At 37.4% G+C, this 22,618-nt stretch overlaps 1 long non-coding RNA gene across 1 annotated transcript; it reads right to left on the reverse strand.

Annotated features, from left to right (window-relative positions):
* Positions 1 to 331: 331 nt before the first annotated feature.
* LOC128651723 (uncharacterized) lies at positions 332 to 19,917 on the reverse strand. Its single transcript, XR_008401173.1, has 3 exons — positions 19,058 to 19,917; positions 12,585 to 12,653; positions 332 to 419 (listed from the first exon to the last, which is right to left on the reverse strand). It is a non-coding gene; the product is annotated as an uncharacterized LOC128651723 (long non-coding RNA).
* Between the last annotated feature and the right edge of the window lie 2,701 nt (positions 19,918 to 22,618).

Here is a 22,618-nt window from a genome sequence, read left to right on the forward strand (position 1 = left end):
CAGGGGTTGTCAAGGAGAGAGCTACTATAAAACAATTAAAAAACAAACAAACACTTAAAATATGCCACACTTACCACAATACTATAGGGGTCCTCAGTCTTTATAGTCATCATTATTATCTATTGTTTAATATTTGTCTTTTTTTAACATAAAGATGGACACTCTGTACGACAATGGTTAATAAGGGGATAACATGCCAAAAAGCTCTGCAGGGGAGGGGCTTTTAAAATGACATTTGTAAAAGGGGAGTATTTTAATTAACAATATTATCAGATTATGTTTTATATATTGTGAATACAAGAAACACTTACATGCACTCTTGGGGGGCTCTGTGACGGCTAATTCTGAAGGAGAGCCATCAATAGGTGGCTTGAGTTGTGGTAGCTCAAGATCTTCCCCCTGCGCAAGGGTGAGGAGCTCTGATAAACCAGAAAAAGATGAGACAAGTATAATATTTATCAGGTTACAAAATTATTCTGAAACTATTTTCCTTGATTCATCTATATGAAGATTTGCTTTAAAATTGTAAAAATAAACTTTAGCCACAAAAGTATTGGACAGTTGTTGAGATAATTATTATTATTAATTGTACAGCTTAAGATGTTTTTTTATTTACAGAGGGCCAGATTACATGCGGCGTGCTATTTAGCACTTTTTGCTTGAGCGTCAATACCGCAAGAAGTAATCTTTTTGTGTGTGCGGGTTAGCGCGTGTATTGCAAGTTGAAAATAAAACTTTTGCACATGAGCGAAACTTGGCGTGTGCTAACTAATGGACTTCAGATATCACGACCGCACTAACTGTTATCGCTCACGTGCTATCCACAAAAGAGTTATTAATATCTCACATTTCAATGTTCTTCATATACAGGAAAATATTATTTTGATTTAAAATAGATATTTCTATATATATCTGCATATAGCTATACCTATGTATCTATCTCTAGATATATATTTTACATTAACATTATCAGCGATATATATATATATATATATTTAATAAATTTAAAAAAAAATCCATGTGAAGATCAATGTAAAATATGTTTAACATTCCAAAGTTCTTCATATGCAGGAAAATTTTATTTTTATTTTAAATAAATATTTCTATATATACTGTGTATATACAATATATATATATATATATATATATATATATACACCTATATATCCCTATATACAGTCCACAGTCATGGCCAAAAATATTGGCACCCCTGCTTTTCTGCCAGATAATGCACCACTTCGCCCAGAAAATTATTGCAATTACAAATGTTCAGGCATTCTCATGTTTATTTGGTTTTTTTTTGTATTGTTATGACACAAAACAAGTGGAGAGAAAAAAGCCAAATCTAACACATTCCACACAAAACTGGACTGGACAAAATGATTGGCACCTTCTCAAAATTGTAATAAATAATTGTATTCTAAGTTTGTGATGCTCCGGTAATTTGTAATTAAACTCACCTGTATCAATTAACAGGTGCTGACAATTTAGAAATCACACCGGCAACCAGTTAAAATGGTGAAAAATTGACTCAACCTTTCTGTTGTGAGTTTCTGTGTGCCACCCCGAGCATGGAGAAGAGAAAGAGCAGCAAAGAATTGTCTCAGGAATTGAGAACAAAAATTATGGAAAAGCATGGACAATCTCAAGGTTACAAGTCCATCTCCAGAGATCTTAATGTTCCTGTGTCCACTGTGTGCAACATTGTAAAGAAGTTTACAGCCTATGGCACTGTAGCTAATCTCCCTGGACGTGGACGAAAGAGAAAAATTGATCAAAGATTGCAATGAAGTATTGTTCGAATGATGGATAAAGAACCTCGATCAACATCCAGACAAATTCAAACCGACTTTCAGGCACATGGTACAAATGTGTCAGCTCGCACTTTATATTGCCATCTGAATGAAAAGGGACGCTATGGTAGGAGACCCAGGAGGACCCCACTGCTGACACAGAAACATAAAAAAGCCAGATTGGAGTTTGCCAAAACTTACCTGAGGAAGCCAAAATCATTTTGGGAGAATGTGCTGTGGACAGATTAAACAAAATTACAGCTATTTGGTAAATCCCATCTTTCTACTGTTTTCAGAAAAAGAAATGAGCCTTTTAAAGAAAAGAATACAGTCCCTACAGTCAAACATGGTGGAGGTTCACTGATGTTTTGGGGTTGCTTTGCTGCTTCAGGCACTGGATGTCTTGACTGTGTGCATGGGATTATGAAATCTGAAGACTACCAAAGAATGTGATGCCCAGTGTCAGAAAGTTGGGTCTCCTTCAGAGGTCATGGGGTCTCCATCAGAGGTCATGGGTCTTACAGCAGGACAATGACTGAAAGCACACATTAAAAAGCACCCAGAAATGGTTTAAGACAAAGCACTGGAGAGTACTGAACTGTCAGCAATGAGTCCAGATATTAAAACCATAGAGCACCTGTGGAGAGATCTCAAAACAGCATTTTGGGAAAAGGAACCATTCCAATCTGAGAGACCTGGAGCAGTTGGTGAAAGAAGAGTGGTCCAAAATTACAGTAGAGAGGTGTAAGAAACTCATTGATGGTTACATGAAGCTATTGGTTTCAGTTATTTTTTCCAAGGGGCGTGCTACCAAATATTAAATTGAGGGTGCCAATAATTTTGTCCAGTCCATTTTTGGAGTTTTTGCGTGGAATGTGTCAGATTTGACTTTTTTTTTCTCCACTTTTTTTGTGTCATACCAATACAAACAAAAAAATAAACATAAGAATGCCTAAACATTTGTAATTGCAACACTGGGCGAAGTGATGCATTATCTGACAGAAATGCAGGGGTGCCATGACTGTATATATATAGGTATATATTTATATTTTACATTATAAGATATATATGGAAATTTATGTGCACAAAACTCAACAGGAGTAAACTAATTCTTCATTTGCACTAACCTGACATGAGTTATATTAAGGTGTGTTATGTATTTATTAAATATGAAATATTAAAAAATATTAAAGGGAGAATCTACTTAAAATTTAGATAGGGCACGCAATATTAAACAAATTTCTAGGTAGGCTCATATGCTAATTTCTAAGTCCTTGAAGGCCACCTCTTATCTCAGTGCATTGTGACAGCTTTTCACTACTGGACAGTGCTAGTTCATGTGTGCCATAAAGCCAATATTGTGCTCACTCACATGGAGTTATTTATGAATCAGCGCTGACTTGCTAAAATGCAAGTCTGCCAAAAGAACTGAGATAAGGGGGAAGTCTGCAGAGGCTTAAATACAAGGTGATCCCAGAGGTAAAAAGTGCTCTCTCTGTATCATGAAAAAATAATTTGGGATTTCATGCCCCGTTTACTCATCATCGCTTATAATTAAAGTAATTGAAGTAGTACAGGCTAAGGAGGGGGATCTCTTGAAAATTGAGACTTTTGAGGTTGATAAGTTGTTTAATGTTTTTTAACTGAAAGTCTCTGGCTTTTTGTGCCATTTTAAGGCAGTTCCTTCAAATGAACTTGGTACAATTTTAAAATGCCCAAGAACATTCACCCTTCTAATATAAGTAATTGTTTTTTTGTTTTTTTTTAAAGGAGCTTTATTGAAAAATATAGGTACATACACATATTCGTTAACAATAACTTTGGTTATAGACACAACACAATTAAGCATAAGAACAACCTGAACCTCTCATTGGTAGGCTTTAGATAAAACGTTTAAAGTCAGATGGAATTCATGTCCAATAAGTTGGTGGCCTGCTAGTTCCATATTATCAGGCTCCAAATTTTCACTTTTTCTTAGAGTTTTGCTGTGCAAAAATTATTACATCAATCCAAAAAAGACAAAAACATTATCATTGGGCATAACAGGTGCTCCAAAGAGCAGATCAGATATAAGATAAACAACTTACAGTTAATACACGATATAAACCTGTAATAATAACATATAATAATACAATAGTAGCATACTGCAATCAGCTAGTCGAAGCCATGTTATATTATTAAGGCATAAAGGTTAACCTGCAATCCATTGTTTCTATGGTTCTATAAACAAATACTCTACTTTTTATATAATCAAGAGGGAAAAGGGGTTGGAGGAGGGAAGGGGGAGCATAGTAAGGGAAAGGGGAGGGAGAGGAAGGAAGAAAGAAAGAGAGAGAGAGAGAAAAAAAAAAAGAGGAGGAGGGGAGGCATGGCCAGAGACACTTCAATTTCGACATGAGTCAGTTCCTCATAAGGTACCATGTTTCCAGAGTTGGATTATGATTTCATGGATATCTAGTTTCCCAACCCGGGCGTAGTAGTATCTTTCCAGACTTTTCATATTATCTACCCCCTGTCTCCATTCTGAGATCTGGGGGATCCTGTTTGATTTCCATCTGGCCGGAACTAGGTTTTTGGCGCTCGTCAACATTAATAACAGTAGCGTTTTTTTTGTGGAGTCTGGGATCCGAGTTGGGAAATGGAACAGTAATGTCTCCATTGATTTTGGGACCTCCATACCTAGTATGGACTGGATGTGATCCCACACCCCCGTCCAGAACTCATCTAGCCTTGGGCAATCCCACCAGATGTGTGTTATGGAACCACAGCCCCTCCAACACCTGTCTGAGGAGTTAGGGTATATTTTCTTTAGGCGGGATGGTGTCAGGTACCAGCGACTTAGTAATTTGTAATGTGACTCCTGGATACGTGCAGAAACCAACACATTCCTAGAGGCCCGGAAAATCCGCTGCCATTCCTGCGAGTCAAATTCCAAGCCTAGCTCTGAATGCCATTGCCCAACATAAGTCAGGAGGTCAGATTCCCCCTAATATAAGTAATTCTAATAAACATAGCTATGGTTCTTGAGTCAAGAAAGGTAATTCATTTTTCACAGTAAGGTGTAAGTCAAATAAAATCACTACAACAAAAAGCAAATTGCAGTAAAACAGTAAAAAAAAAAAATGTCAGATGAACTACATTGATGTCCTGGAAAACGGTGTTGCTGGCTATGTAAATGACTATAACGATGTTGTGTCACTCCTTATTTGTTAACTTATGATTCTAGAACATTTGCAGAAAAAAAAAAAACAATCCATGGGTGGGACATTAACTGGAAATTACTCCAGTTCCAGATTATTTGAATCCATAGTAATCACTGGCCAATGTGGTTCCTCCAGTAGAAAATCTCTTTAAGGTTTGATGATGCATCCATAAACTAATCTAGATAAGGCTTGAGGGAGTCTGGCCTTTACATTAAATTTTAATTAGGGAAATTACAGCAGGCTCAACCATGGTCTAACTACTCATGATGATGATGATGGAGCTAGGTTTGAAACATTCTTGCAGTGGAAATGTTGCAGTTGCAGTGTGTGATGGGCAAAATATCAATGCAGCAATGTCATGACCCAACAATGCAGAAGATGACATTGCTGCTTGAACCTTAAATGTGGAAGTAATGGGAAGTCTTGTTTACACTTTGGATGTCTAATAGGGTTGCAATTTAAAGCCTTGAAATATGTTGCTTCCCTCTCTTTCAAAGAGTTAAAATATATAACTCCAATTCCTAGCCTTAATTATAACCCAAATTTTAACTCTAACCAAAAATTACAGCTCAGTGAGCTGGTTTGTGGCGTTTATTTGTCAGCAATGATGGAAATTGAGTCACCACAAACATAATATATGGTTACTGAGTAGGCAAAGTGTTTGAATGCAGATTCACAGAGAATCAACCGATTACCGAAACATAACTGTCTTCTAATATATGTGGATTTTAATTTTGAGTTTTCTGTCCCCTTAAAATATTAATTTGAAGGGCAGTCGGCTCTTGCCCTTTCTCTCCTCTGGAGCACTCCTCAACTCAATATTTGTGTAATTAAAGCTTCAAGATTGAATATTTAGTAGAATCAAATTTAAGGGCATATATGTTAAATACAGATCCTTCCTCTACAGCAAAAGGCTTAATCTGCATAGAACACGTTGTCACTACACAAAACATACAGATTAACTATAATAGATTGGGAAATGCTTTTATCAGAACATATACAATTGTCTTAAAATCCATCAGAAAATCCAGAATCATAGCTAAATTTGTTCCTGGATTTCAAATAATTTTCAAGATTGAAGCAAAAAACATTGACAGCTTCATACTGATAGCAGCTCAATATTTGTTGAACCAGCTACTATGGGTTCAATTTACTAAATAGTGGGTTGACTAGGGAGCTGCTCCACTTGCATTTGGGGTTGGGTGTGCACCGAATGAGCAGCGTCCTCTGCTCATATTTATTTTAGTATATGCAACTGCTTTTGCAGTCCTGTCCTCTGCTCTTATTCAACCAATAGCATTAGAGAAGGGCCTGTCAATCACCCTGAACAAACAAGTTTGAGGTGATTTATCTGTAAAAACTCTGAGAGGAGATAAGCTAGCCAGCACTGTATGGGCTCCAAAGCAGCATTCACAGTAAATGAAGTTCAAAATTTGGTTTAAACAATCCTTTAATTTTTCAGAGCCAACTTTACATGTGAACTATTTGCTAACTCAGTTCAGATGTATAGCCCTTGCAACCTCATTTGTACCAGCTATGGTCCAGAATACAAATGGGACGCTGTTTTTTTTCCACTCGAGCACAAATACCGCTAGAAGTAAACTTTTAACATGGGCAGGTTAGAGCTTGTATTTCAAGTTGAAAGTAAATTGTTTGAACACAAGTGAAACTTGATTTGCGCTAACAGCTGGACGGCTATCTCAACCATGTTAATTTCAATAGAGAGCGCTAGAGAACAAAAATTAACGCTTATTGCTTGCGCACTAATCCGACACCGCCTTAGACCTATAGCCCTAAACCTGAAGGTAGTTAAAAATATTTTACATTTCAATATTCTTCACATACAAATGTTCGTTTTATTTTTAAATATATACGGCTAGATTACGAGTTTTTGTCGGTAAGGCTTGCGGTGTTAACGAGCATTTTTTTCTCACCGCTCACTTAAGACAATGCCGGCATTACAGGTTTTTTTAAACCCGGCAGTAGCCGCAAAAAAGTGAGCGGAGAGCAAAATTTAGCTCCACATCTCACCTCAATACCAGCGCTGCTTACGGTAGCGGTGAGCTGGTAATACGTGCTCGTGCACGATTTCCCCATAGGAATCAATGGAGGAGAGCCGGCTGAAAAAAAACCTAACACCTGCAAAAAAGCAGCGTTCAGCTTCTAACGCAGCCCCATTGATTCCTATGGGGAAATACATTTTATGTCTACACCTAACACCTTAACATGAACCCCGAGTCTAAACACCCCTAATCTTACACTTATTAACCCCTAATCTGCCGCCCCCGACATCGCCAACACCTGCATAACATTATTAACCACTAATCTGCCTACATTATCCCTAAGAACCCCTAATCTGCTGCCCCCAACATCGCTGACACCTACTTTTTATTTATTAACCCCTACTCTGCCACCCCCAATGTCGCCGCCACCTAACTACACTTATTAACCCCTAATATGCCTCCGCCACCACTATAATAAAGTTATTAACCCCTAAATCTAAGTCTAATCCTAACACCCCCCTAACTTAATATAATTTAAATACATCTAAATAAATATTCCTATCATTAACTAAATTATTCCTATTTAAAACTAAATACTTACCTATAAAATAAACCCTAAGCTAGCTACAATATAACTAATAGTTACATTGTATCTATCTTAGGGTTTATTTTTATTTTACAGGCAACTTTGTATTTATTTTAACTAGGTACAATAGTTATTAAATAGTTATTAACTATTTAATAACTTCCTAGTTAAAATAAATACAAATATACCTGTAAAATAAATCCTAACCTAAGTTACAATTACATCTAACACTACACTATAATTAAATTAATTACCTAAACTAACTACAATTAATTTCAATTAAGAAAAAAAACACTAAATTACAGAAAATAATTACAAGAATGTTAAACTAATTACACCTATTCTAATCCCCCTAATAAAATAAAAAATCCCGCAAAAATAATAAAAATCCCTACCCTATACTAAATTACAAATAGCCCTTAAAAGGGCCTTTTGCAATTACAAATGTTTAGGCATTCTCATGTTTATTACTTTTGTTTGTATTGGTATGACACAAAAAAAGTGGATAAAAAAAAGCCAAATCTGACACATTCCCCGCAAAACTCAAAAAATGGACTGGACGAAATTATTGGCACCCTCAATTTAATATTTGGTCGCACACCCCTTGGAAAAAAATAACTTAAATCAATAGCTTCCTTTAACCATCAATGAGTTTCTTACACCTCTCTACTGGAATTGCTCCAGGTCTCTCAGATTGGAAGGGTTCCTTTTCTCAACTGCTGTTTTGAGATCTCTCCATGACTATATATATATATATATATGAATATATACAGGTATAGATATACAGTATATATTGAAAAATACAATGAACATTTTCTTCTAAGTGAGGAACATTGAAACATTCACAGTAAAAAAATCATAAAACACATGATTAAATAGATTACAAAGGACCTCTTCTTTCTTCTTCCAGGAACCAGCCGGCGCAGAGCAGAGGGCGGAGTTGAAGACCGATGACCGCAGAGCTGAAGACCGGCGACCCTGGAACTGAAGACCAGCGAGCCTGAAACTGAAGACCGGCGACCGCGGAGCCATGGAGCGTGGAGGATCCTCTTCATACGATCTCCGCCGTACACTGAATAGGAATTCAAGGTAAGCGATCAAAAATGGGTCCCTTGAATTCCTATTGGCTGATTTGAGCCATCAAATTCAAATCAGCCAATAGGATGGAAGCTACTGAAATCCTATTGGCTGTTCAAATCAGCCAATAGGATAAGAGCTACTGAAATTCTATTGGCTATTCAGTCTTTAGTTCCAGGGTCGCCGGTCTTCAGCTCCACGGTCATTGGTCTTCAACTCCGCCCTCCGCTCCGCGCCGGTTGGTTCCTGGGAGAAGAAAGAAGAGGTCGCTGCTTGAAAGAAGACTTCACCGCCTGGAACAGAACCTTCTCTGCCGGACTTCAGGACAGGTTAGACTTAGTGTTTTTTAAGGGGTTTTGGGGGGTTTATTTTATTTAGATAGGGTGGGCAGTAAAAGAGCTGAATGCCCTTTTAAGGGCAATGCCCAACAAATGCCCTTTTCAGGGCAATGAGTAGTTTAGGGTTTTTAGTGTTAGGTTATTTTATTTGGGGGGGTTTGGTGGGTGGGGGTTTTACTGTTAGGGGTGGGAGGTTGTGTATTTTTTGGAAAAAGAGCTGATTAACTTGGGGCAATGCCCTGCAAAAAGCCCTTTTAATTTATTAGATTAGGGGGTGTTTTTATTTGGGGGGGACTTTTTTATTTTCATAGGGATTTGTTATAATTTATGTAAAATTTGGTAATTTTCTTTATTATTTTCTGTAATCTTAGATTTTTGTTATTTTCTGTAATTGTAGCTTAAAGGGACAGACGACTCCAGAATTTTGATTAGACTGTCCCTTTAATTTATACTTAGTTTATTTTTATTTTTAAAGTAGTGTTAGTTTTTTCTAATTTTATAGTAACTTTAGTATTTGGTTAATTAGGTAATTTGGGTTAATATAGGGGGTGTTAGGTTAGGGGGGTTAGGTTAGAGGAGGTTAGGTTTATTGCATTGTGAGCTATGGCGGTTTAGGGGTTAATACTTGAATAGGTTTATTGCGTTGTGGGCTATGGTGGTTTAGGGGTTAATACTTTAATAGGTTTATTGCGTTGTGGGTTATGGCGGTTTAGGGGCTAATACTTTAATAGGTTTATTGCGTTGTGGGTTAATGGCAGATTAAGGGTTAATAGTTTTAATAGGTAGTTTGCAATGTTGGGTTTGGCAGATTTAGGGGTTAATAATTGAGTTATTACTTGCGGTGTGGGTTTGATGGCAGATTTAGGGGTTAATACACTTTATTAGTTATTGCGGTGGGAGATTGCGGTTGACAGGTAGATAGACATTGCGCACTCGTTAGGTGTTAGTTTATTTTTGAAGGCATTTTCAAGAGTTACGTTTCTCCCATACTCAGCGCAAGGCTTGCTACGGCTGCCTTTTATGGCGAGGTAAAAATGGAGTAAGATTTCTCCATTTTCACCACGTAAGTCCTTGCGCTGGATATTGGATACCGATTTACGACGCCGGCCCATGTTAGCCTATGGGAGTAAAAATTGCGTGCAACAGGTGAAATATACGTGCCGCATTTATATGCGGCGCTGTATATAGGATACCAAACCCACGCAAAAACCGGCGTCGCCAGCTTTTGCGGGCAAAGCCGCATATGTAATGGAGCCCTTATAGTCTGAAATGTACCATCACTTTAAAGCATGTTGTACGGTAAATCATAAAAAGCACACTCAGAATGAGGAACACATTCCCCTAATGTCTAATATTCTTGTCCTGAGTGTGGTGACATAGCTATCATATAGGACATGTAAAAAAAAAAAAAAACAGGTTGCCTTAATAATATATGGCTGTTAATTTTTGTCTTCAATACAACTTTATTTTTCTTATGCCAAATGATACAGAAGAAGACAATAAGAAAGCAGTACAAGAAATTGACAAAATAAAAAAACAATAAAAAAAATTACCTATAAAAGAGTTGAATAATTTTCAAAATTAACATAAACCCCCCAAAAAAACCATTAGACTAAAAAAAAGTAAAATAGAATTTTAACAATATTTTGCATAGAAATTCTTATACATTGAGAAAAGTAAAGTAATGCATGCCAGATTGATATAGTCATCTCTCAGATGAATACAAAACCAAGTAATTAATTGAGTGTATCTAAGGTACAATCTACCCTCTTCAGATTTCAGGAGATATAAGTCTCTGTTGAGCATATATAATATTTTACAAAAGGTGAATGAAATGAAAACATTTATGGTGCCAAAGCTGTAGTGGGGAGCAATAGTTGACCCTCAGGTTAAACTTCCACATTTCTGATATCAAAGCATATTTGTCCATAGACTCATGGAGAAAATATCTATATTCCTTATGGAATAGAATTTCAGAAAACTTCTTCTTTCACTTAAACAAATAAGAAGACTCTGAACAATTCCAGTATTTAGTGATGACAAATTTAACACTATTCATTCAAATGTGTAATAAAGATTTCTGAGGAGCATTTAATTTTTAGGGATATCTATTTAAAAGCCAGATTAAAAGATAGTAATCAATTACTGCTATAATGACTGTTTCCATTTCTGTTAGAACTAAATTCAGAAATTGTTATTATATAACATTTCCTCCACATATGGTACATGTTACTTTTTGGATGTCCACTTCAACATTTTCTATTGCGGCTTAGAGTGTAACACCATCTAAAAAGTATTTAATAGTTTATTTCCATTAAGTGCATGGATAGAGGACTTCATAGTATTTCTAAAAAGTGGTGTTGCAATTTGTGTCTTTATTAAAGGGATACTAAACCCAACCTTTTTTCTAATTGTTGCCACCAATCAACAAGCTCTACCCAAGGTTCTGAACCAAAAATGGGCCAGCTCCTAAGCTTAGTTTCCTGCTTTTCAAATAAAGATAGCAAGTAAAATTGATAATAGGAATAAATTAGAAACTTGATTAAAAGTGCATGCTCTATCTGAATCATGAAAGAAAAAATGTGGGTTTAGTATCCCTTTAAACAACCAATTTCATGTACTCATGCTTCTATATATTGCAGAGGTTGCAGTATGGCTGTTAACAATTTTAGAAGGTTTTGGGGTCCTCTGATAATGATTGCAGGTTCATAATAATATCTGCACCCTTCTTGATTCACCACAGTTTATAAGCCACTTAAATATATTATATAAAAGTGCATGCAACTAGTTAAAGGGATATGAAACTCAAATTTTTTCTTTCATGATTGAGATAGAAAATACAATTTTAAACAATTTTTCAATTTGCTTATATTATCTAATTTGTTTCAATCACTAGGTATCCTTTGTTGAAGAAGCAGCAATGCATTTTTAGGATCTAGCTGAATGCATTAAGTGAGCCAATTATTTGAAGCAGATATGTGCATCCACCAATCAGAAGCTTCTGAGCCTAAATAGGTATCATTTTCAACACCGGACACCAAGAGAGCAAAACAAATTAGATAATAGAGGTGAATTGAAAAGTTGTTAAAAAATCACATTCTCTATCTGAACCATAAACGAGAAAAATTGGGTTTCATGTCCATTTAACCTTATAAGGACATAAATCTGAAATTGAAAAAATATATTTTAATGCATTACAGTATTTATTACTGTACCACGGCTTGCCTATACCTTGGGTTGAACTTCCACAAAGCGATTAAATACATAGTTTAAGACAGCTGTGAGCTGGCAATGCATTTCTGGTGCCAATAGCAAGCCAATGGGAAGGGGCATACATGCATAGCCACCAATCACTATTTTCAGCTCTGGATTGGAAGTGTATTGCTACTCCAGAGCTGACTTTAACCCCTTTGTGGTATAGATAAGCAATAGCTCAATAAGAAAATGCTGTAACTCATTAGGGCTAGGGCATTTACTTATTGAAGCTTTATGCCCATTTTTATATACAGTATATATATATATATATATATATATATATATATATATATTTATATATTGCCGATTCCTGCAAATCTCAAGTTTACCTGATTTCAGGCTCGGGGCGCAGGGGTCAGGGGAAGGACCATTTGTCTCCTGGGGCATTGGACAAACACCTAAGATAAACAAGGAGAAATAATGTTTATGTACTGTATATAGGCACAATAGAATATTTATATAGAACAATAGGAATCATCTTAGGAATGTTATATGAAGCAATGGGACAAAAGAAGGTTATCTGGCCCAATAGAGTTATTTGATAAAGCAAATGGCAATATAGGTAGTGGTTATACAGAACAACATGAGCAGTTAAATTGATATAATATATAGAGCATCCATATGTATTATATGGAGCAATAGGAAGGGTTATAAGGTAAGATTTTATTAAACGTGCACAGGCAAAAATTGTTTTTGACTAATTGTGTCTCACTGGGAAAAGAAAAACGAGGAGTTATTGAGCATAGTTATATGAAGCAATATAAGGAAATAAAGTCATTGTGTAGACTATATGGAGCAACGTGAGTTATATGGAGACATTAAAGGGACATAATACTCATATGCTAAATCACTTGAAACTGATGCAGTATAACTGTAAAACGCTGACAGGAAAATATCACCTGAGCATCTCTATGTAAAAAAGGAAGATATTTTACCTCACAATCTCCTCAGCTCAGCAGAGTAAGTTCTGTGTAAAAAGTTATACTTCACCTGCTCCCAGCTGCAGGTAAAAATTAAAAAAAAAATGAAGAAATGAACAGCAGCCAATCAGCATCAGCAGTGCTGAGGTCATGAACTCCTACTGTGATCTCATGAGATTTGACTTAACTCTCATGAGATTTCATAGTAAGCTTCCTTTACCTGATTGGTGAAATAATATGAGAGTTCACGAGGCTCATCCCCTAAGCTGTCCTAGGACAGACACACTGAAATGCTGCTTAGAAATCCTTTACAATGGGAGGTGGCTACTGAGGAACTTTTGAGGTAAAATAGCTTTCTTTTTTACATAGAGATGTTCAGGAGATATTTTCTAGTCAGCTTTTTACAGCTATACTGCTTCACTTTCAAGTGTTTAAACATTTGGGTATTATGGCCCTTTAAGGGCAAGATTTATCAATTTGAGAGCTAACAGAATTCCCATGTAGTGAACCTGTCTGCATCTTATCGCAAATTGTGGGGAGAATTTGTTCCCCATATTTATCAGTACACAAGGGAACACTCGTGCAATGTCGCCCCTACCCCAATTGCGTGAGAGTAGCACTCGTCAATCACCCCGATTGAATGAATCCTGGGTGATTTTCATCCGCCAACTCTAGTTTAGCAGAGAGGGTTTATGAAGCAGCGGTTCAAATGAGCAAGACGGCAACCGGACGGGCGTTTGCCCTGTCATAAATCTTGAAATATATGTTACAATAGAAGTCACAGTGAAGGGTATATAAAGCGATAGAACAAGTTTAGAGTGAGGTTATATGGAGCCTTGTAAGGATTTAAACTTTAGGGATATTCTACTGTATTCTACTGTACTATTGTTTTGTTAAAATATTTTATTTCTATACAAATTTCTATTAATGTGTGTATATCTTCTCCATAGTGTAAGATATGCTTCTGTGTTAAAGGGATACTGACCCTAAATTTTTTCCTTCACGATTCAGATAAAGCATGCAATTTTAAGCAACTTTCTAATTTGCTTCTATTATCAATCTTTCTTTGTTCCCTTGCTATCTTTATTTGAAAAATAAGGCATCTAAGCTAAGGAGCCAGCAAATGTTTGGTTCAGAACCATGGAAAGCACTTGTTTATTGGTGCTGTCCAATCAGCAAGGAAAACCAAGGTTGTTCACCAAAAATGGGCCGGCATCTAAACGTACATTCTTGCTTTTCAAATAAACATACCAAGAGAATGAAGAAAATTTGATAATAGGAGTAAATTAGAAAGTTGCTTAAAATTGCATGCTCTATCTGAATCATGAAAGAAAAAAATGTGGGTTCAGTGTCCCTTTAATGAAGATGCAGATGAGATGCAGGCACACATGCATATTCCCCAGTCACTGCTTGTATCCTCATTTGGAACAGAAATTGGATGTTCTTGAAGTGCAACTTTGACTGTATATTTAACTCCTGTGAAAGAATTAAACACATAGGGATTACAAGTGGAACGCTAAATATCACTTTTGTAAAGTCGATATTTGCATTCCACTGAGTAATACCAGCACATGCTAATGTGCGCTGGTATTACAAGTTGACAGCAATGTAAACGCAAGCTCACGTTTGCATTGCTGGGAAGCATTGCGTTCACAAAAGCGCACTTCCATAGGCTCCAATGGGAGCCTCGTTCTGATGCCGTCATACATGGCACAGAACCAAAGTGCAGCGAAGGAGGTAAGTCACACAGCGATGGGAGCTAATTATAAATATATATGTATATGCTTATATATATATGTGTTAATGTGTGTATATACACATATTAACAAATAAAATATATATATGTATATAAGCATATATTGCAAAAGAGAACTTTTTTTTCAGAAGAATATTTTTTTAAAGGGAAATGTTGTATGAAGCAATAGGAGTTATAGGGAGCATTAATATGGGGCAATAGGAGGAGTTATAGGACACAGTTATATGGTGCAATAGGAGGAGTTATAGGGAACAGTTAGATGGTGCAGTAGGAGGAGTTATAGGGAGCAGAAATATGGGGAAATAGGAGGAGTTATTGGAAACAGTTATATAGTGCAATCGGAGGAGTTATAGGGAGCAGTTATATGGTGTAATAGGAGGAGTTATAGGGAAAGGTTATATGATGCAATAGGATGAGTTATAGGGAGCAGTTATATGATGCAATAGGATGAGTTATAGGGAGCAGTTATATGATGCAATAGGATGAGTTATAGGGAGCAGTTATATGGTGCAATAGGAGGAGTTATAGGGAGCAGTTATATGGTGCAATAGGAGGAGTTATAGGGAGCAGTTATATGGGGCAATAGGAGGAGTTATAAGAAGCAGTTATATGGGGCAATAGGAGGAGTTATAGGGAGCAGTTATATGGGGCAATAAGAGGAGTTATAGGGAACAGTTATGTGGTGCAATAGGAGGAGTTATAGGGAGCAGTTATATGGTGCAATAAGAGTTATAGGGAGCAGTTATATGGGGTAATAGGAGGAGTTATAGGGAGCAGTTATATGGTGCAATAAGAGGAGTTATAGGGAGCAGTTATATGGTGCAATAGGAGGAGTTATAGGGAACAGTTATATGGTGCAACAGGAGGAGTTATAGGGAGCAGTTATATGGTGCAATAAGAGGAGTTATAAGGAGCAGTTATAATATGGGGCAATAGGAGAAGTTATAGGGAGCAGTTATATGGTGCAATATGAGGAGTTATAGGGAGCAGTTATATGGTGCAATAAGAGGAGTTATAGGGAGCAGTTATAATATGGGGCAATAGGAGAAGTTATAGGGAGCAGTTATATGGTGCAATATGAGGAGTTATAGGGAGCCGTTATATGAGGCAATAGGAGTAGGCTGACCATATGTCCAGTTTTGAAAGGGACAGTACCGTTATTTTATGTTTCTTCCCCTGTCCTGTCGTTTCTTTAATAGTATTCATTTTGTCCCGTTTTGAGGGTTATTAGACCGTGCGGCCAGCGCAAGTGTAATTTTTTAGCACACACACCACTTACTAACTCCCTACTGGCAGAAAGGGCAGTTTTTTTTTAACTGCAGGGTTTGGGTTGGGTGGCCATGCCCACATGATCCACAGCACCGCGTCTATGCCGTCCGCACTCAAAATTAGGAGCGTGATCATTGAAAACAATTGACAGCATGTCAGTACTCAGTCGTGAGCTGTCTGTCATCATCTGATGTGATGATCATCTGCCTCTGCCATCACCCGAATTAGTGGCTGACCATCACCAGAGAGATAATTCTTACCATCTTCTTGTGTCACTGTGTGAACATACAAACATAGTGATCAAGTAGATCAAATGTCTAAGTTCTGCAAGAATTGTGCACGGCCAAGGTAAGACCAGTGTCTGTGCCTGTCAATCAATTAAATTGTCATTAATTATCCTTATTATTATGCTGCTGCAGTGCTGGTTGTACAGACGTTAGAAATAACAATTATCATTATCAAGTAACTATTTCCACATTTTTCTCAGTTCTTCCACCATGTAACAATGATTTTGGTCAATTCAGCTAAGGATAATTGTTGGCTCAATAGTTTATATTCATGTCATAAAAGAACTTTTGTTAAAATCTTACTTTTTTCCCTATGAATAAAGAATATTAACCCCGTCACGTTTTTGACATCTCAATGTCCCGTTTTTGTCTCAAGGAAATATGGTCAGCCTAAATAGGAGGAGTTATAGGGAACAGTTATATGGTGCAATAGGAGGAGTTATAGGGAGCAGTTATATGGTGCAATAGGAGGAGTTATAGGGAACAGTTATATGGAGCAACAGGAGGAGTTATAGGGAGCAGTTATATGGTGCAATAGGAGGAGTTATAGGGAAACGTTATATGGGGCAGTAGGAGGAGTTATAGGGAACATTTGTATGGGCCAATAGGAGGAGTTATAGGGAACAGTTATATGGTGCAATTGGAGGAGTTATAGGGAACAGTTGTATGGGGCAATAGGAGGAGTTAAATGGAGCAGTTTTATGGTGCAATTGGAGGAGTTATTGGTAGCAGTTATATGGGGCAATATGAGGAGTTATAGGGAGCAGTTATATGGTGCAATAGGAGGAGTTATAGGGAGCAGTTATATGGGGCAATAGGAGGAGTTATATGGAGCAGTTTTATGGTGCAATAGGAGGAGTTATTTGTAGCAGTTATATGGGGCAATAGGAGGAGTTATTGGTAGCAGTTATATGGTGCAAAAGGAGAAGTTATATGGGACAATATGAGGAGTTATAGGGAACAGTTATATGGGGCAGTAGGAGGCATTTTAGGTTGGGTGACCATATTGCCGCTTTAAAAAGGGACACATATTAAAAATACATATATAAGGGCTCTTGTACAAAACATTTCTTTAAACAGCCATGACATGACATATGTATTTTTCATATGTGTCCCTTTTTAATTATATGGAGCAGTTATATTGTACAATTGGAGGAGTTATATGGAGCAGTTATATGGTGCAATATGAGGAGTTATACTGGGAGCAATTATATGGTGCAATAGGAGTAGTTATATGGTACAATTGGAGGAGTTATATGGTACAATTGGAGGAGTTATATGGAGCAGTTATATGATGCAAAAGGATTTGTTATAGGGAGCAGTTATATGGTGCAAAAGGATTTGTTATAGGGAGCAGTTATATGGGGCAGTAGGAGAAGTTATAGGGAGCAGTTATAGGGAGCAGTTATATGGTACAATTGGAGGAGTTATATGGAGCAGTTATATGGGGCAATAGGAGAAGTTATAGGGAGCAGTTATATGGGGCAATAGGAGGAGTTTTAGGGAGCAGTTATATGGTGCAAAAAAGGAGTTAAAGGGAGCAGTTATATGGTGCAAAAAAAAAGGAGTTATAGGGAGCAGTTATATGGGCAATAGGAGTTGTTATAGGGAGCAGTTATATGGTGCAATAAGAGGAGTTATAGGGAGCAGTTATATGGGGCAATATGAGGAGTTATAGGGAGCAGTTATATGGTGCAATAGGAGGAGTTATAGGGAACAGTTATATGGTGCAACAGGAGGAGTTATAAGGAGCAGTTATATGGTGCAATAGGAGAAGTTATAGGGAGCAGTTATATGGTGCAAAAAAGGAGTTATAGGGAGCAGTTATATGGGGCAATAGGAGGAATTATAGGGAGCCGTTATATGGGGCAATAGGAGGAGTTATAGGGAGCAGTTATATGGAGCAACAGGAGGAGTTCTAGGGAGCAGTTATATGGGGCTATAGGAGGAGTTATATGGTGCAATAGAAGGAGTTATAGGGAGCAGTTATATGGGGCAATATGAGGAGTTATAGGGAGCCGTTATATGGGGCAATAGGAGGAGTTATAGGGAGCAGTTATATGGTGCAATAGGAGGAGTTATAGGGAGCAGTTATATGGTACAATAGGAGGAGTTATAGGGAGCAGTTATATGGGGCAATAGGAGGAGTTATAGGGAGCAGTTATATGGGGCAATATGAGGAGTTATAGGGAGCCGTTATATGGGGCAATAGGAGGAGTTATAGGGAGCCTTTATATGGGGCAATAGGAGGAGTTATAGGGAGCAGTTATATGGAGCAACAGGAGGAGTTCTAGGGAGCAGTTATATGGGGCTATAGGAGGAGTTATTTGGGGCAATGGGAGGAGTTATTGAGAGATGTTATTTAGAGCAATAGGAGGTGACATAGGGAGAGGTTAAACAGGGCAACAAGAAGAAATATAGGCAGTGTTTGGGCATCTCAGAATATTTACAGCCACGTAGTTTCTGTTTTATGTGAAATGTGTCAGATATTCAAAAACTATTCACAAACACAAGACTATTGAGTAGCCCCCTATTAATTAGACAGTTCCACCCTTAGTGCCCACACTCACCTCCTCAGTGTGGCCTCTGTGCTGCTGTCAGTCTCATTCCTTCTGCGCTGAATGTCTCCTTCCTGTGAATTCTCCTCTGTTTCATTCACTTACTAATCTAAGTTTTGCTCACTTGAATAAATTATTCCTCTCCGTCCTCTCTTACTCTTTTCAGCCTTTTTTCTCTTTAACTAATTTCTCCTTTATTAACAATATTTGTATTTCTTTTTTTGCATTTCTGTCTGGTACCCCCCTCCCTATTCCTTTATGCTTGTCTGACTGTCTCCCAGTTCCTCCCTTTCCCCTGCAGCGTTTGATTACAATTAGCTAATTTCTTACAGACTATTTGTGTTTGCACGCCCCCTAACATACCTTCTCTGCCCCCTTTCCCCTTCCTTTATCACTATCCCTGTTTCTAACTTGCATCTCTCAGACCTTTCTCATGATTATTATTATGCATTTGTGTCTTCTGCTCTTGGCTCTGGGAAACTGGAGTGCACTGTTTTCTCTGGTACCTATTTAGATAAGATCACTAGGCTTATTCTTCCAGTTCCTCTCTGTGATATTATTAATACATTCTGACTTTTTGGCTCTTTGTTTTGCAGTTTTTTTTTATCAGTTTCTGTTTCTCTCTTTGAATCTTTATTTACCTCTCTCCCTTCTTTTCCTAATCTCTTTTTCTCTCCCCTCTCTTCCTCACTCTCTCTCCAACTCTCACACACTCTATTTCTCTCTCCCTCTTGCTCAGTTTTGTCTCTCTCTCTCAACCTCCCTTGTTCTCTATCCCTCTCTTGTTTTCTCTCACCCCCTTCCTTCTCTCTCTGTCTCACTCCCTCACTCTCTTGCTCTCTCTTGCTGTCTTTTCCTCCCTCTCTTCATCTCACTCCTCCTCTTTCTCTCGCTCTCGTTCTTTCTCTTTCTTGCTCTCTCTCCCTCCCTTTCTCTCCCTCACTCTATCTCACTTTCCCTATTTCTTGCAGACGCCTTTCCTCTCCCTCCCTCTTCCCTTCCTTTTCACTTTCACTCTCTATCTATTTGGTTCTCTCTTCCTCTCTATTTTTTCTCTCTCCCTCTCTATTTTCTCTCTCTCCCTCTGTCACTTTTCCCTTCACCTTTCTCTCTCTCCTGCCCCTCTTTAGAACCCCTCTTTTTTACCGCTTTGTCTCACGCTTATATATTCCTTTTCCTCCCTCTTTCTTACTTTCTATGTATTCTTGTATAATTCTGTATATTTTTTGCACAAGTATAATTTGTCCTGGTTTTTCTCTCTTTCTGTAAAATATCTCTCTTCATCGGAGTCTTTCGCAGTGTCTGACCTCAGTAGGTCTCACTAAACTCTGTCTCAGTCTCTTTCCTCTCTTGGGATAGTGTGGGAGTTTATGTTACCTTAATGAACAGGTTCTGAGAACAAGCACCATAAATATATGTTTGTGTCCACAACACATTGGGCTATTTTAATCTGCCAGCTAACAGATGACCTGAAATCCTTGCGTTATAGCTATGAGTTTGTGTCCACACAGCTCTGGAAGTAAGCTGTTTATTTGCAAAGTGCACTTTAAACTTTATTTTTGCAACTTTAGGCTTGTTTGTCTTTATTCGGGACGGTAAAGTTAAAATTAAACTTATGATTCAGATAGAGCATGTAATTTTAAACCACTTTCCAATTTACTTCTGTTAGCAAATTTGCTTCATTCTCTTGTTATCTTTTATTGAAGAGTAAAACTAGGTAGGCTCAAAACGGCTAAGGAGTGTTCACGTGTCTTTATAACTCTATGCCTGCAGTGTATTGAAACATTGTATAACAAATCTACAAATAATGTTGCCAAACACTGCTGGCCTATAGAACTAAAGACACGTGCACACTCCTGAGCTCTTATGAGCCTACCTAGTTGTACTCTTCAATAAAAGATACAAAGTGAACAAAGCAAATTTGATAACAAAAATATATTGTAAAGTTGTTTAAAATTGCATGCTCGATCTGAATCATGAAAGGAAAATGTTGTCTTTCCTGTCCCTTTAAAGGGATGTCAATCCAAAAGATTTTTCTTTCATGATTTAGATAGAGCCAAAAAGAAAGTATAGAGCAGCACTGGAGTAAAATAAAATCCAAACTTTATTATTCCATATTAAAAACGTATAGCATTTCTCAAAACTAGGATACACTACATGGGAACCCCCAGAGCATCTGAGAACAGCTGACGCGTTTCGACTGGGGCTGTAATCATAGCTGCTCAATCCAAACCAGAATCCAATGTACTTCTATTATCATATTAATGTTGTCCTTATGTTACTGTTGTTAAAAAGAATACTTAGGTATGTAGCATCCACGTGGCTGGAGAACTATATGGCAGCAGTTTTGCAAGAAGAATTTTAAACATTAGATAGCAACAGTGTTCTAAAGGGTCAGTAAATTTTGCATCTTTAAAATGTTACTTAGTGTTGCTTGCTATGAATTAAAAAAACTTTACTGAACGATACTTCTCCAACCCCCTAAGTCGCACCTTACATGTAAGTTGTTATACCTCGTTAGTTCAGACAACAGTATTTTTTCTCATCCCTACATTTCCTCCCACTGTGCATGATTTGCAATATCTGCACATCTCGTCAATACCTATGCATTGGTTCCCAAGTTTAGCGCTGAAAGCGTGAGAGGTTGCACATACCCATTACATCCACAGCACAGGCGGTTGTGATGTCAGCAAGCGTGCATGCATGAAATACACAAACAGAGCGAGCAAGGTTATAATGATAAGGCAACCTCAAAAAAGGACCGGAGGTGAGGGCAGCCAGGTAATAATTCACAGTGCTGATTTATTAAAAACAATGAATGAAACTTATATTTAAAGTGATGGTAAACCTTAACTAATCAAACGCCATAGATTTAATCTTTGCCATTAAAAAAGTATATGTGTACCTTTTTTGTTTTTAATCCATCTGTGAAATGGTTAAATTAGTGCATATAATAATGCTTCTTTTGCAATGTTATGCCGGCCCTCTTGGATTAACTTTTTTTTTTTATGACAATTCCAGCGAACAGCCAATCAGCAGGTGTGTCATATGACAATCTTGGAGTCCAGCCCATTTAAAGTCCTTAGAAAGCCTATGTAGAGAGTGGATTTGACTGTTCTATACATCCCAGCCCAGCCAAAAGAGGAAATGAAGGGGGGTGGAGGAACAGACAATGCCAAAAAGGATTATAAATCTTTTATTATAAAATATACACTTTCTTAAAAAATAATTATGTGGTTTTACATACAAACTAATATATTTTTTATTGCAGCATTCTTATAGTCTGAAATTTACCATAACTTTAATACATGGTGCATATACAAAATTGGATAAATAATTTCAGAGTTTACTGTCTGTTTAATAATGCATAACATTGCTAAAAGCATTACTGACATCTCTTATACTAATCTAAACTGCCATCTCTCCCTCTGCATACCTGTGCTGCCCTTCTTCTGCCATCCTTGTGCTCCTGTACCTTTGCCATCTCTATACTGCTCTCCCTCCTCCATCCTGGTGCTGCTCTCTAGCTGACATTCCTGTGCTGCTCTCTAGCTGACATTCCTGTGCTGCTCT

The sequence above is a fragment of the Bombina bombina genome, chromosome 3 (genome assembly GCF_027579735.1).
Source record: "Bombina bombina isolate aBomBom1 chromosome 3, aBomBom1.pri, whole genome shotgun sequence".
Classification (NCBI taxonomy): Eukaryota; Metazoa; Chordata; class Amphibia; order Anura; family Bombinatoridae; genus Bombina; species Bombina bombina.